Source organism: Microtus pennsylvanicus, chromosome 22 (genome assembly GCF_037038515.1).
Source record: "Microtus pennsylvanicus isolate mMicPen1 chromosome 22, mMicPen1.hap1, whole genome shotgun sequence".
In the NCBI taxonomy this organism is placed as follows: domain Eukaryota; kingdom Metazoa; phylum Chordata; class Mammalia; order Rodentia; family Cricetidae; genus Microtus; species Microtus pennsylvanicus.
The window spans coordinates 26,522,012-26,538,778 of NC_134600.1; positions in this window are offsets into that span (position 1 = coordinate 26,522,012).

Genomic DNA, 16,767 nt, shown 5'->3' on the forward strand with positions numbered 1-16,767 from the left:
TTCACATCCAGATTCTTCCACTTGCTGGCTTCATGGCCTGTGGAAGCCACTTAAACTTCCTGGGTCTCAGGCTCCTCATCTCCAGAATGCAGTGGCTTCCTCGGGGAGCAGTCCCAGTGAAAGGCACTTCCGGTCAGAAAACAGAGAACGCAAATTTGCTTGTCACTTGATCGGCTTGAAATATTTTTCCTTAAACTGAAGCAAAATTGACCCTCTTTCCTTTGTATTATGCCTTTGGGGGACACTGCTCATTCGTGTGACCTTCAGGCTCAGTCGCGTGACCTTCAGAACTGAGAAAACTGTTTCTTGAAGAAAGGTACCTGGAGAGGAATGCCTCGCAAGGGCCCTGACTTCTCCCAGCTGTCTGTGCTGTGCCTCTGTCTCGTTCATCCTTGAGCATCCGAGAGGAACCTGTTTCTTTCGATCTTCTTATTGATTTTAGTTTTCCCAATAATGCTAATATACTTAATGATTTTAGTAATTTTTTTTATATCTGGCATTGTCTACTGATTTAAATTATTTTTGGAAGGAGGTACAGTAGACACTAAATTACACAAATGCCTGTAACATACCATTTGAAACTCAAACGGGAAATGAGCACTAAATGTACATTGTAACAAAACACGACCTTTTAGGTCACTTTGGAAGTCATTTCCTTCACGATCCCTTATTCTGTTTCTCAGTCTATCCCTTTGGTCTTCCCTGAGAGCTACCTAATCCTTCATCTTCTGTACAACAGGCTTGGCGTTCATGGTTTATCCAGGACTGCTTTATGCAATCCAGGCTATACTTTTCTGTTAAGTATCTGCCTGTGCCAGACATTGTTGAGGGCAGTGGGAGTGTTGTTACAAAGGTTAAGATAAAAGGAAAGTTGCAACACTTGGACCTAGTTTGCTGGGCTCTGACTCTTCACCTGTCTACACCAGGATCCCTCTTCCGCCCTATTTGTCCCTCCCTGTCTTCTGACAGGGTCGCTGAGCGAGTGCCCTCCCGATCCCTAAGGTTTCCACACCCAGGACAGTGAACAGGATTGAAGTGAACAGAAATTTGGACCGGCTACCACTTGCACAGAGAGCCAGCTCATTTACCAAACTCTTAAAGGGAAGAGAGAAGGAGAGGGTGAAGATGAGAAACACTGATTTCTAGTTCTTGCCCTTGGGTCACAGTGCCATTATATTACATAATGCTGCTTTTAGTTTGCTAAAAAAATTTTTGTTTTGGATTTTTCCTTTATGTTCATGATTATTGTGTCCTAAATTCTTAATTTCCAACAGTATCCTTACAAGAGTTCGTTCTCCGGGTTACGTTAGCCTTTTAAAATATCATGGACACCACTTTCTCTTTGTTCTCTACCAGTCTGAGTAAAACAAGGCTTATTTTTTTTTTCCCTTGAATATTTGCTAGAGTTCACCAGATGAGTGCCCTGGTCCCGTAGCATTCAGGGGGGTGTTCTGTCACTTTAAAGACTGTTGCTGGCTTTGCACTATTAAAATTTAACTTTAACTGCTGAGGTAAGCTTGAAGGTGTTACTTTAGCAAGCACAGATGGAATGACCTTTCCCCTAGATTGCAGTAGCTTCACTTCACCTAACTGCAGTGCCTGTCGCCAACAGGAACTGACATTGAAGCGATGTGAGGACATAATTCGGAGTGCTCCCATTAGGTTACCTGTTTGGGGAACCACAGGGGCAGGACCATTTTGTCACCAGGAAGAGTGTCCTGTGCTGCACTCTGATACAGTTGTTCCCCTCCGCTTTTCTTTTGCCCACCACACGCGACTGCGGGTGGTCACTGACTATGTACTGTTAACCTAGCTATATCCTTTTAAAACGGTGGTGTAAATTTAGGACCCCGGACTCAGATGATTCCATCCGAATCTAACCCACAGCCTTCCTTCCTGCAGACCAGACTGCACGGTTGCCTAAGGAGGGAAGCAATCAATGATTTTTTTTATACAGCGGTATGTACATGAAAGACAGCAATGACCAGCACGGCAAGATAGCCCTAAAGGTACAAAAGTCTCACTCGTATATTGGCTGTTACCAAAGCTGTCTCCTAAGATTTAAGGCCACTCAACAGGAGGGAAATCACAGATGGTACTAGAAATTTTGCCAACTACCCAGAGCTACTGAGGCGTGGAGTTTTACTATGAACACTTGCTGGATCAGCATGATTCTTTCCTACATTCTAAATTGTTTCCATATACCCACAGGCAAGCGTAATTCTTACCCCTCTTCAAAAAAGCCTCTCTTCAACCTTGGAACACTCGGTTCTAAATGGGTCATCTTCATCAAACGCCTCCTCTCAGAGCTCAGGGAAGAGGAGTAGGGAGGATTGGAAGAGCCAGAGGGATGGAGGACACCAAGGAGACAGCGTCCTCCAGACGCTACAGGACAACGGCACACACAAACTCACAGACACTATGGCAGCCTGCACAAGCCTGTGCAGGTCTAAGTCAGGTGGCGCTCAAACAGTAAGCAGGGGAAGTTGATACTATCTCCTATCCCCAACCAAGACTCTGTCTCCAGTTGACATCCCTTTGCAAAGGAAAAAATCAGTGTTCTACAATAGAGTCTCACTGGGTATATAAGGCACACTTCTGAGTAGGTCCATGGCCCCAAAGCAAACTCAATGGTAATTTTGGAAACGTATTGTCTCATATCTTTGGGCTTAATTTATCCTTAGAGACCTTTGGCTTATATTTTATGGGTTCCGATTTTCTGCTTTTATGGGTTCTGTTCTGTGTTCACCCCTTTTAGTGTTATTAATTTAAGACTTTGGCTATTGCTAGATGTGTTTGGTGATTTTACTATGATCTGCATTTGTGTTTCCTCTTGTGCATGGTTAATGTCAGTTTGACATCTGTGTTTCCTCTTGGCCATGTCTCATGGGCGCCCTGCTCATTTCTCATGATTTTCTCTTTTTAAGTGTTGAGTCTTAAGGCTTCTTTGTGTTCCTCTGTCTCTGTGTGTGTGTGGTCTTGAGGGTGAGCAGAGGACCTCCTTGGGTGAGGTGAACACCCCAACATTGTGCTACAATTCTAAGCCTTTATATATTCTGTTCACAACTGCTCCTCAGATATGTGATTTGCAAACATTGCTTGTATTTGCCTTTTCTTCATCTTGTTTATTCATTTAAAAAAGTTTATTATTCCTTTTTTGCGCCACTAGGGATGAAACATATGGCCTTATGCATGCCAGGCAATCTGTGTGTCACTGAGTTACATCCCCAGGCTGGTCACATCTTAATGAAGTCTGTTGTCTAACAGATTCGTACCATTTTAATCAGCTTCAATTTATCAGCTGTTCTTTTTATGGATCATATTTTGGTATTTAGCCTCAAAATACTCAAGTTGTAGCCCTGGAGATTTCCTCCTTCTCATCCTTATAATTGCTATAATTTTGTATTTTACATCTATTTTCCATTCTGAATTAATTTTTGAAAGAAGTATAAGATTTAGTCATCTTTCTGCTCTTCTCCGTCCCTCCTCTTTCTCTTTCTTTCTTTCTTTCTTTCTTTCTTTCTTTCTTTCTTTCTTTCTTCCTTTCCCTTTCCATCACTCATAAACATACCATTGTTTTGGTTCCATAAAGAAATATTTGTTTTATTTTATGAATATTAGATCATTATCATATTTGTCTTCTAAAATGCCACAACACACACACACCAGCTATAATATAAATCCATCTTTTGTTCCTATAACAGATTACCCTAATACAGGTACCTTAGTCCCAGTCCTTGAGACTAAAACTCTCAACCACTTGCTCCTTTCGCTAGGGCCCTCTTGGCTGCATCAAACAGTGACAGACAGCATCTTGGCAGAAGTGTGACAGCTGGACAAGAAGACAGAGCGTGGGGAAAAGTCAACCTGGTTCCCTCAAGTTATTTCACAAGAACTGCTAATCCCCTCTGCAGGCAGAGCCCCTGGTGACCCACTGCGCTCCTCTCTCACAAGCCGCTCCCCAACTGATCTCCCCTGCTGGGAACCCAGCTCATCCACATCCACGGGCACCCACGCTCGCACCTATGTCGAGCCGCTGCCTCTTTCCTTTCTTTCCACTCCATTTGGTATACTCTTTTTATTTTTTTTCTTGAAGAAGTTCAATTAATCTGCCTTTAATTTTTGTTTATGCTTTTGGTGTTATATCTGATTATTTATTTCCAACGTCAAGAAGATTTACTTCTATGTTTTCATGTTGATTTTCTATCCTATAGCGGAATGCATTGGGTCTAGCCATTCGTGTGGGACCTTCAGGTCATGCATTGAATGTCCTTGGTTCTTTATTCTCCCCTGCTTTAGACAGATCTCTTGAACAAAGGTGAGAGAATGGCATGTCCCACGCTACCGATTGATTAGAAGGCCCCTTTTAGGTTTTTATTTCTTTTATTTGCTCTTTAAAGACAAAACTTTCTGAGCACACTTAAGCGTCACTTCTCTAAGATGCCCACCAAGTGGCTCTAACTTGTCTTCCTCGGGGATGGTTTGTGACTGTCTTATCCATTTGAATGAGCCATATTTTCTGTGATGGTCGATCTTGACTGTCAGCTTGGTGGAATTTAGATTCATTGAGGAGACACACTTCCGGGCATGTTTGGGAGAGAACTTACAGAGGACTTTTTTTTTATTACTGAGGGGATAAGACCCACCTTGGCACCTTCCCCGTGCAGTCCTGTTACAACAAAGGGGAGCTCCACTTTTTTCTTCTCAGTGTGTCTGCTGCTTTTATTACCATGCCCCGCTGACGTCAAACTCCAGTTCCCGTGGTCTTCCAACGTAGATTCAGCACCACCAGCGTCTCCAGGCAGCTCCCAAGTGTCCAAAAGCAGAGATATGCTGAAGTCAGCTGCTTTCATGAACGGAGCAACCAGCAGAGTCTCTGACACCCCAGGATGAAGCCTGTCCTGGCTGGACTATCCAGTCCCTACTGTGCAAGTCAATCCAATCAATCTCTTTTGAATGCATACACACTCGATTGGCTGAGAGCCTCTAAAGGACCTTTTCTTGGTTTTTAAAAAACACTCGGGTTTGTGTGTAGGAGTGTTCTTTATTTATGTGGTGCTGCGGTTGAACACAGGGCCTTACTAGGAGAGCGTTCTACTACTGAGTTACAGTCCAGCTTTCAGCCAACTTTAAAAATGATCTTTTTTCTCTTTGGAGATTTTTGCAGAATTATATCACTTCTCCCATTTCTCGCTCCATACCTTCCCACATACCCTTCCTAGATATTTGAGATTCATTTCCTCTTTTTCATTAATTGTTGCTATACATATATATATATATATATATATATATATATATTCCTAAATATTGTTACAACACAGTGTGTGTGTATTCCCAAACCCGCAAAGACAACCTTCTCAGTCTGTATGATGCCTCGGGGCTGATCGTTTGGTATTTGATAGCCAACTGGCGTGCTCTTCCCTGAGGGAAACCAATTCTCCTGCTCTCAACAATCCTTAGTTACCTGTGGTTCTTTGTGTAGGGTTAAGAACAAAAATTTGTTTGCTTACCTAGATAGGGAGGGAGGAGGAGGAAGAGAAGGAGAAAGCTACGTCCTGCCCTAGTTTCAGATAGGCTCTGTGTTGGGACACGTCTTCAACACTGAGCTGAAACTGTGCTGAGGCGAATCTTTGGGAATTAGTTGAAGCGAAATCTTGATTTCTGGACTTAAGATGGATCTTGTTCTGACCATGTGTGTGTCCTTTCGAATTCCTCTGAGTACAGAGAAACTAATTGAATTTGCCTCTCTGTTGTTGCTGCTTGATGTTGATGGATGTTGGAGGCAGCAGAGGAGGAAGGGGAGGAGCTAGTGGTGGAGGCGGCAGAGGAGGCAAGATATACCCCCACCACACCTGCCTCTGAATTTACTTTCTGGATGCCCCATTTTTCAAACACAATTCTCTCCTGGACGTTTCCTCCCCATCCCAAAGTGGTCCGCTGTGATTTTCAAGTACAACCTTGCCCTAGGCAGCTGCAGGTTTCTACCCTCTGATGTTCTGAGCAAAGCCTTTTTCTAGCCTAGGTAAGTTCCAAATTAGGAAAGCAGAGGGAGAAAAAAAAAAGCCCATTGCCTCAGTCCTTCAGGCAGCCCCCAGGCAGAGTAGGGAAGAAATGTTCGGCCCTCTCAGAGCCAGGGATGAAGATCCCACAGCGGGCTGCTGTCCTCCAAACCATCCCTGAGCAAGGGAGGCTGGAAACACTGCCCCGGCTTTCCTAGTGGTTTTAAGTTGGCTTGTGTTTATGCAGCGTTTCCTTGCTTGTTGTTTTCCAGAGTTCTCACAAGGCTGGTGGGTGGAAGAGGGCTGCTGTCTGTTTAGCTGTCGTTCCTGAAGTGACCTTCCGAAGGGCTTACGTACGTTTTCCCTTCAGTGCCAGTTCTGTCCCTGACGTTAATATGGCTTGAGACGTATATGGCGTATACTGGGCGTTACCCCAGCGGGAGAGCGGTTTCCATCCATGTCCTTTCAGCATTCGCTCTGACACACAGGCGAGCTTCGCCTGGTCCCACCTGACAGTTCCGTCTTCACTACAACACCGAACCCTCTCACACACATTACTGCCTGTGTGTATGAAGCAAAGCTGCAGCCCTTAGAGAGATTGCCACTTGTCTCTTCTCCTCCTTCTCTTCCTCCTTAAAATATTTTATCATTATTCTTCTAATTTGAAAATAATATTTTCTATTCATATCCTTTTAGCTCTCGCCTTGGAGACCACAGAAGAATGCTTGCCCTATTGATCCACACAAGAGTTCATCTCAGCCTCACGGGATTTGTCACTCATTCTGTTTACTTACAGCAAATTATTTTACAAAAGCCAAAATTACTTCGATTTTGTTAGTTCCAACTCACCCTGCCGCGTCTGAGGTTCAGATGTCCAAAGTCCAGGGGGAACCTTTTGAAGTACAAGAGAAATAATGATCGGTCTCCAAAAAAAAAAAAAAAAAAAAAGCAAACTGACATTCAAGGTCATTAGCACTGAAAAGAATATGTATATTTGATATTATAAATAGTGTAATTATTTCTAAGTAATTGAGATACAAACCCGCTGCATTAACGGAATACCACAGACAGCTGGTTTAGCCACAAAGTGCTCCGAGGCTGCAAGTCCAAGAACAATGTACCTGCAAGTCTGGTTTCTTCTGAAGCCAAGCTCTGTGGCTTTTTCATGGCATGTCACAAGGCCCACTTCTCTGTATATCCCTCTGTAGGTACTAACATCTCTTTTTGGAAAGAGCACCAGTCACAGTGAGTACCAATCATAAAGGCCCAACATTAGCTTAACTGCCTCTTTGAAAGGTCACATCTAGTAAGGAGCCAACCGGAGATGCTGTTTCTATGGCAACAGTACTGAGTCTAAATGCAAAAAGTGGTTATAACCTGGTGTCTCTTTGTTGATTGTTAACAAGGTTAAGTAATTTAAAGTCAATCAGTTTATGATAAAACAGGCAAAGATGTCAACACAATTGCTTACCTGAGCCACCATCATGGGCTAAGTATGGGACAGAATTAATAAAAAATTAGCTGTGGTAGCCTAGTGAAATATATGCTTGCTAGCAGGAAGATGTTTGATGTCAACCTGTCTCAAAAGAAGAGGTATCCCTAGTTTGCTCTCTGTTTTGTGACAAACCATGGCCCAAAGCAGCTTAGGGGAGGAAAGGGTTTATTTGGCAGACACTTGCAGGTCACAGTCCATCACTGAGAGAGGTCAGCGCAGGAACTCAAGAAGACACAGGGGCAGAACCATGGAGGAAGGTATCCAGTGCTTGCTCCCAGGCCCATATTCAGCTACATTTTTTACACAGTCTAGGTGCATGTGGGGGGGGCACCCACAGTGTGCCAGACACTCCCACATCGAGCGTCCCTCGAGACAATCTGCCACAGGCCAATCTGAATGAGGCAGTTTTTCAGCTGTTTCAATACCTGTGCTTGTGGCTGTGCAGTCACTGAGGTGCCCTCTGTCTCTCAGCACCTACCAGGCCACCTCCATCCCTGCTTCTGGACAAGAGATTCCATCATGTGGCTTTACCTGGGATATTTGACCACACACCTGTTCAGCCTAGACAGGGTACTGACAACAGATCAAAGAAGCAATGTCAACCCTTGTCTGGCTGGATAAACCAATAAGTTGAGAGGTGGATTATCTGTGTGGGTGCGGGTGACTTAAAGGCAGCTGTGTGACCAAAAGATCCACCCCAGCATGGATGACAACTCCAAGGGCTGCACCTGCAGATCTCCCCACCTGACTTACAGGCCGCTCTACTGAAGAGGGCCCACTCCCATAGCAACTGTTCCCTGATCACGTAACCTTGGGGTGGGACTTACAACCCTCTGAACTTCTGGAACCCCAACACTTCATTTGTTTCTGAGTTTTTAGATGCTTTCCTCTTTCCTCCAGGAGAAAATGTCTCAATTCAGAGGAAATAGCTGCACAGTGGTACTCACGACTGCCATGCGTCGCTGGTGGCCGCAGCAATGGACCCAGCAGCGGACAACAGTGTGAATGCTAAAACCAAAGAACTGCTATCCCGTTCTCCATGACTGACTCTTTTACATATATCATGGCTCACAATCCTCTCAATAACAGCCCCATGCGAAAAGGGCTATCTTCTTCACTGTATAAACACAGGACGCGGTGTAAGCCACTTGCCCATATTCCTGTCTCCTTTGGTTGGTTCCCAAGCCCCAGCTTCTGCATTCCCTAGCCTTGACTGCTGTGCTCCCTGACAAGAGGGCATGCCCAGAGGCAGCATTTGTTGCTCTGTGCAGCTTCTTCAGCTTCCACACAATGCAAGGAAGGTGGGGACTCTGAGCCAACTCCTCTGTGCTTGCGCACATCCTAAAGAGCGGATTTGAGCAGAAGTCATCCCCAACAGCCTCCTGCTTTTCCTTCTTCTTTCTTCCTTTGTTTTCTAATTAATCACATGTGCTGCGACTTGAACGTGTACCCTGGTTTCTAGAGCACCCACCTCCTGCACAGGCTTGTTCCGGTGGCACCACGGTGGATGAATAGGGCCTTATTATCTGGATTTCTACCCAGTGAGCAAAGTAAATGCGATTTGCTTTGCACAGAGTCCCCGGCTATGGCAGCGTTTTGGCAATGAACACACACGAGGAGCCTTGTGTGTTGACAGGTCACGGACTTCCGAGGAGCCCTCCCAACTCCGGAACAAATCGGAAACAAATTATAAACTTATCAAGAGTGCAAAAGAATGCTATTCAAAATGAGAAACATTTTATCAAGTGGGCATCCGGAAGGGAAGTCCCAGAAGTAAAGGGTAGCATTCAAAGAAATTACTGTACTCACCCAAGACCGATCAAAGTTTTAACACTGACGGGTTGCGGAGGGTAAAGAGTTTATGAGGAACTTTTGTTTTTAAATTTCTGAATATTTGTTGTTTTTGATTTTAAGCTGTTTTCAGAACGTGCTAGTCTCTAGGTCTGTCCTATTGACCGTGTGTGAGGCAGGAATCATGGGATTGATGCCCCAGTGCTTGTTAAGCCTTGGGGTGGGGTAAGGGCTCAGAAGTGCTGAGTCAATTCAGGTTTGACCAGGTCTCCAGGGGATTTCTGTGCAGTGCCTCCCCCTGACAAATGATAGCAGTGGCTGGGGAGGCCTTGCTGTTTCTTTTCTGTGGGCAGGGGACTGGCGGTTATGGTGGGGTCCTTCCTAGAAGAGCTTGGGTAGGTGAGGCCAGGATCCAGACTAAACAAAAGGACACATGGTACCTAAACTGTGACTCGTGTCTGGGGCAGCAATACCTCCTTTCCCTGAGAAAGAAGGCTGATGAAATCGCACAGCCAGTTCCTGTAAATTGAACCCTGTAGCCTCAACTCATGTTCTGTTAAACTATTTTGTCAACTTGACCCTTCTGAGAATCTCAATAGAGAAACCACCTCTGGCAAATTGGTGAGTGGGCAGTTTTTGACTACTCATTGAAGCGGGAAGTCTCGGCCCACCATGGGCAGTGCTACCACTGGGCAGGGGGTCTTGGGTGGTATAATAAAGCAAGCTGAGCAAGCTATGGGGATTGAGCCAGTGAGCAGTGTTTCTCTGTGTTCTCTGCTTCAGTTCCTGTCTCCAGGTTCCTGCCCAGACACCCTTTCCTTCCCAAGTTGCTCTGGGCGACAGTGTTTAACAGAACTCTAACAATAGGTAGCTTTAAACCCATTTGCTGTTTCCTCATTCCAAGCCCTTCTTTATAATTTTTCTAAAATTTCCTCAATGCTTCTGTTTTACTAACAATATTTCCATATTTTCCCGCACTGCTGCAGGGCTTATGTAAAAAGATGCATATGGTATGTTTGTGTGTGATTGTGTCACGGGCAGGAAAAAGATGCCAACTGGCCTTCTGAGATCCAGTTTGTTAGCCAAGAGTAGAGTCAAAACTTTCTTGACATGCGCAGTTTCGCCCCAAGTTCTGATACTGAATTAAGAAAGAAATTCAGAAGAAAGAAGCTTTATCAGATTGCTCCCAAGGGGGCCATCTGGTCTTTCAGGAGTCTCTACAGTTATGGAAGGAAGACAATTCTTGTCTTCTATGAACTCCTGTGGAATCTCCACCTCACCCCACCATACACCTTCAAGCCTTCCCAGAGCTGCTAGAATCTAGAGCCATCTCCATGCGGCCGCTCCCGTAGGGAGCCCTTTCTGTAGGGCACAGAACATCACTGCAGAACAAGGGCGCTCCCTCTTGTTCAATTTCCTTCCAGGAGCTTCTGAAGAACCTTCAGCTGTTTCGATAGGTGTTTAGAAATTAGGCCTTCCATGTTTTTTCCAGCAGTAGTGGTAATGACCTCAGCGAATATCTGTCAGCTACACAAAGCCCAAAGGAGGCTCTGACGGCCAGTTTGTCTTCCGTTTGCACAACCCAGTTCTTGGACACTAATCTTGTAAACAGATAAACAGGTCAAAGGGTTGTTTTTCTCTGTCTGGAGTACTCCCTGGAGGCTGGAGGCTGAAGAAGTGTGTTCTCTTCTCTACATGGATGGTCTCCAAATAGTTACAAAAGCTATTTGCTCTATTGTATTTTCCTAAAGGAAGAGAATAATCTGAATGAAAATTTGATGCAGTCGAACGAATCCTTACAGTTTGCTCCTGTCACTTTTAGTCAGGATGGTTTTCCTTACAGCAGTCCTGCCTGCAAAAGTGGGACTCTGGTCTCAGGAGCACACCCTTTGACGTCAGATGTTCACTTCATATTTTCAAAGAAATTTGACATGTTCATTCTGTGAGACTTAATTCCCTACAACAGTGGATTTATTTAGAAACAAAGCAAAACATACCTTGTCCCTTGACACACACACACACACACACCCGCCCCGCACCTTTTTAAATTAAAAAAAGAAAAACTGGTAGAGGATGCGCACCCCTTTAACCCCAGCACTTAGGAGGCAGAGGCAGACAGATCTGTGAGTTCCAGGACAGCCTTGTCTACAGAGTGAGTTCCAGGACAGCCAGGACTACACAGAGAAACCCTGTCTCGAAAAACAAAACAAAATAAAACAAACAACTAAAGGGGGAAAAAAAAAAAAGCAGATTGTCAGGCTCCTTTGAGTGCTGGCTGTGATGAAGTGACACCTGCTGGCAAAAACGAGTACTGCATGCTATCTGTACTGCATACTCCCTATGAGGAGACTCTCACTTTCCTTTTCATTAACCCTTTTATATAGTTTGGTTTATATATATTGCGGTTTTTTTTAATCCACAATTTTCATTTTCTTTATAATAGCGTGACAAACCAAAAGTGTACTGTTAATATCATATCAACATCCATAATGTGAAAATCACAGTGATTTTCTATTCTGTTTCTAGTACTGGTTTGTTATAATTACTGCATTTTGTATTTGCCAATTACATAGCTATTTGGAATCTTGAAATTCTACTGTGTGTGTAATTTTTGCGTTGTTGTATATTTATTGGGCACGGTACTTGGTTTCACAGGATGTTTTCGTGTGTGTGTGTGTGTGTGTGTATTTCTCTCCTCATATCCATTTTCCCCATCCCTCGTAATGTTAGTCCCTTGTTCCCCTGACAGTTTTACTTATAACACAATGTTGATTTTGCATATCAGTGGGAAAATCTGGCCCTGGCAAGTGGGCTAACAAGCAGCGTTTGTCCTTCTGAGACTGGCTTAATTTGCTTCCTATGGTTATTTCCATTTGTGTCTGTTTTCCTGTGAATGGCAGGACTTTATTATTTTTGAGACAATGTAGCCCAGACTGGCCATGAACTCGCTATGCGGTGAAGGGTGGCCTTGAATGTCTGACCTCCTGTCTTCACCTCCCTCTTGTTGAAATACTCCTTCAATTCACAGTCTCTTTTTTCCATGAAGGGTTGTTGGAGTCTTTGAAAGCCTTTTCTCCGTCTATTGAGATGGTCATATGGTTTCTGTCCTTGAGTCCACGTATGAACGTACTACATTTATTGGGTTTTATATGTTAGGTCATTTCTGCATTTCCAAATGATATCTTTTGATGTACTCTGTGCTGACTACCTTTGTGTCAGCTCGACGCCAGCTAGAGTCATCTGGAAGGAGGGAACCTCAGCTGAGAACATTCCCCCACTGATTGGCCTTTACACAAACCTGGGTGACATCTTCTTGATTAATATTTGATGTGGGAAAGCCCAGTCCACTAAGGGTTGTCATTCAGTCCTGGGTGCTATAATAAAACAAACAAGCCGTGAGGAACAAGTCAGTGAGCAGCACCCCTCCATGTTCTCCATTCTCGCTCCTACTGCAGCTTTCCTCAGTGATGGGTTTGTAAGCTAGAGGTGAAATAAACCCTTTCATCTCCAGGTTGATGCTGGCCATGGTGCTTTATCGCAGCAATAGACATCCTAACCGGGACATCCTCCTATTTTCCATTTACAAGTACTTTGTGAGAACTGTGTATCTATGTTCACTAAGGAGATTGGCTGTAAGCTTCCTTTTTTCTGTGTGGGGTATCTGGTTTCGGAATCAGGGTATAATACCGATTTCATCTTTGGATGAAATAGTATAATTATGATGGTATAATTATCAGCGAATCCATCCGGAAGCCCTTGCCTTGATGAGTCTTAAGGTTCTCAATCAATTCCTCTGATCAAGTTGGGCTCCATAAACAGGGTTGAAGGTATATGACAGTGTTGGTTAGAAAGTTCATTTTTATTCCTTTCTTTCCATGAGTCATTACTGATCCTTTAGAAGGGAACAAAGCAATGTGTGCACACACAGTGTCACACAGACCTATCTATCTATCTATCTATCTATCTATCTATCTATCTATCATCTATCTATCTATCTATCTATCTATCATCTATCTATCTATCTATCTATCTATCTATCTATCTATCTATCATCTATCTATCTATCTATCTATCATCTATCTATCTATCTATCTATCTATCTATCTATCATCTATCTATCTATCTATCATCTATCTATCTATCATCTATCTATCTATCTATCTATCTATCATCTATCTATCATCTATCTATCTATCTATCTATCTATCTATCTATCTATCTATCTATCTATCTATCTAATTGGGGAACCTGTTATCCAGATCCTCTCTTCCTCTCCTTTCCTCACTGCATGCCCCTCCCCAAAGGAGAGTGATACCTGGGGACCAAAATCCACTGGAGTCCTTGCTCCTGGTGGAGACCATTGTGAGTGACAGGCAAACAATCTGTTAGCCGGCCTTGCCACCCTCCTTAACTCTGGTGAGGCCCTAGGTTATGGGATGAAGGTAGAGGCAAATACACTAATGCCGTTCTAACTTCACAGGAGAAAAATACACATATAAAAAGAGTACCAGTGGCTAGGGCTGGCATCACAGAGTTCCACAAACAGGTAGCTTGAACAGGGAAATGTAGCACATTGAATCCCGGAGGCTTGAGGTCCTAGATCATGGCGTCACGGAGTAGCTTCCTTCACTGCACAGGGGAATTGGTCCCTTGCTGTCTGCTAACTTCCCAGGGTTTGCTGAAAATCCTCAGTGTTCCTTGGTCTTTATTAATATCATCCGGAACTCCACCTTCTGGTTCAGAGTTTTAGATGGCTTGCTCCCTGTGTGTGTGTGTCTTTTCACAGACCATTCTTTAATAAGGATGCTGATCAGTGGATTAAATGCCTACCTGTAGCACAAATTCTAATTGATCTTAATAATAAAGACCCAGAGTCAGATATTAGGGGGTGGAAGCTGAAAGCTCAGGAAAGTAGAGCAGCCAGTCTCTAGGGCTTACCACTACAAAATCCTCAGACTGAATGAGTTCACCTGTCATCAGGATGAATGCGGTGAGTTCCTGTCTCCTCCCGTCTTATATTCCACTCTCCACCCAGCCATATCCCTTCCTGTCCCCATCTCCCTAGAACCGGGATTAAAAGTGTGTGACTCCCAAGTACTGAGATTAAAGGTGTGAACCGCCACCACCTGGCTTGGATTCTCTCTGAGACTGGAGCAATCTAGTGTAGCTCAGGGTGGCCTTGAACTCACAGAGAGTCAACTGCCTTTGCCTCCCCAAAGCTGGTACTAAAGGTGTGAGCCACCACTGCCTATCCTCTCTGGCTAACTAGTGGCTAGCTCCACACTCTGAGAATCCGGCAAGCTTTATTTGTTAAAGCACACACAAAACATCACCGTGCCTTCCCTATTTCCTTACATCTACATTTTCTTGAATTGTGTCTGCAATTGACATAGAGGCTGACCAAAGCAGGAAGGGTTCAAAGAGAAAAGCTGAAGTTAACAATAAGGAAATATATAAACATCAGGCATTTATAGAAAGTACATATGCCTAGAAATAGGATCAGTAATCATCCAACTGGGATTTGTGTTTCAAGAAAAATAATTTAAACTGCAACTGTTACATCTAACCTTTTCCCCTGTAACCTCAAGTGGCAAAGAAGAAGGAGGAGGAGGAAGAAGGAAAGAAGGAAGGAAGGAAGGAAGGAAGGAAGGAAGGAAGAGAGGAGAGGAGGAGGAGGAGGAGGAGGAGGAGGAGAAGGAGAAGGAGAAGAAGAACAAGAACAAGAAGAACAAGAACAAGAAGAACAAGAACAAGAAGAACAAGAACAAGAAGAACAAGAACAAGAAGAACAAGAACAAGAAGAACAAGAACAAGAAGAAGAGGAGGAAGAGGAAGAATTCTATGCTTGTGGTTAATTATTGTTAAATTGACATGAACTACAGAATCATCTGTGAAGAGAGAACCAAGTTGAGGAATTGTGTCCTTCACATTGGCCTGTGGGCATGAGAGGTTCTCTTGATTGGGAGGGCGGAGCCGTTGTGGACAGATAGTCGCGGTTGTATAAGAAAGCAGGCCATGAGAAGCAGCTAGGAAGCATCATCCCTCCGCACTTTCTGCTGTAGCTTCCACCTCCAGGACCTGCTTTGAGCTCCTGCCCCGGCTTCCCTTGATAATGGACTCTCACCTGTAAGCCAAATAAACCCTTCCCTCCCACAAGTTGCTTTTGGTCTTGGTGTTTACCACAGTACAAAGTTCAAACTAGAACAATTCCTTATCAAACAACTGTGGTCATGCGTGAGCTATGCAAGCTTACATCACACGCCCCAGACTTAGAGCAGAGTCCGCAAATGAAAGCTTTTAAATTGACTCTTTGTAGTGTAGCGCACCTGCTTGATTATGTACTTTTGCTCTGCCATAAAATCTTCCTTGGTCTTGTTTCTGGATGCTTTCTTTCTTTTCCATCGCACTATGTATTAGACGTGTAGTGACCTCCTTGCCTGTGTCTCCTGGGTGCAGTGTACAGAAGTGTGCCACCATATGGCTTTTTCTATGATGACGGAACCTAGAGGCACTGGGAGAAAGGTCTCCATAGAGTTTTTCTATCTCTCCTTCAAACCCTTCCAACCTTCTCTGCCAGCATCACAATGGCTCCGTTTCTTGACACACTCAACCCTTTTGTTACTCTGTTGTTCTTTTCAGTTGACACATAGTAACTGCATGTCGTATGTGTGACATTTAAGTGCGTGTATGCACTGTGTGATGATCAGATCAGGGTAAGTGTTCTATAGTCATATAGGGCCAAATAAGCTGATGGCATTGGAACGGGGCGGGGTGGACAAAACATCATCTCACTCAGGATTCAGCTGTGCCCTGCCGAGTTGAAGATATCACATGTCCCCTAGGCATCCTCCAGTCCCAACCACAGCAAGGTTCTATCCCACTCTTGATCATTTATTTCCTAATTTTATTCGATAGATTCTCTAACTCCTTTCCTTTCAGATAGGTGCTATCTTCCTTCATGCATGATTCAACCGATCCGAATATTTTTGTATTATATATTATAAACTATATATTTAAAATCTGAGCCATGCCATATATTTATCAGCCTTTACTGTGTATAATCAATAGACGCCCGGAACTTTACCCGGTAAGCCACAGCCACGTGGTGATACAGAGATGAATAGAAATGGGTTAAATTAATATGTAAGAGTTAACCAATAAGAAGCTAGAGCTAATGGGCCCAGCGGTGATTTAAATAATATGGTTTTTGTGTGATTATTTTGGGTTTAAATTAGCCGGGCGGCCTGGAAGAACAAGCGGCCTCCTCCAACACAGATCGGTAAGGAAAAGGATGACAAGATGAAGAACAAAACGAGCAAAGGGTTTGCACAAGCAAGTCACTACGAGGAAGCCCCATGGCTACCACACAGTTGAATAAAGACGGTTTCAAGTCTGCGATTTTGACAGAGAAGGAGGGATGTCTAAAGAGTGGCAGAAATGTGCAAAGCATTCTTTGTGACAAGCCTGAACACTGGGCTTACC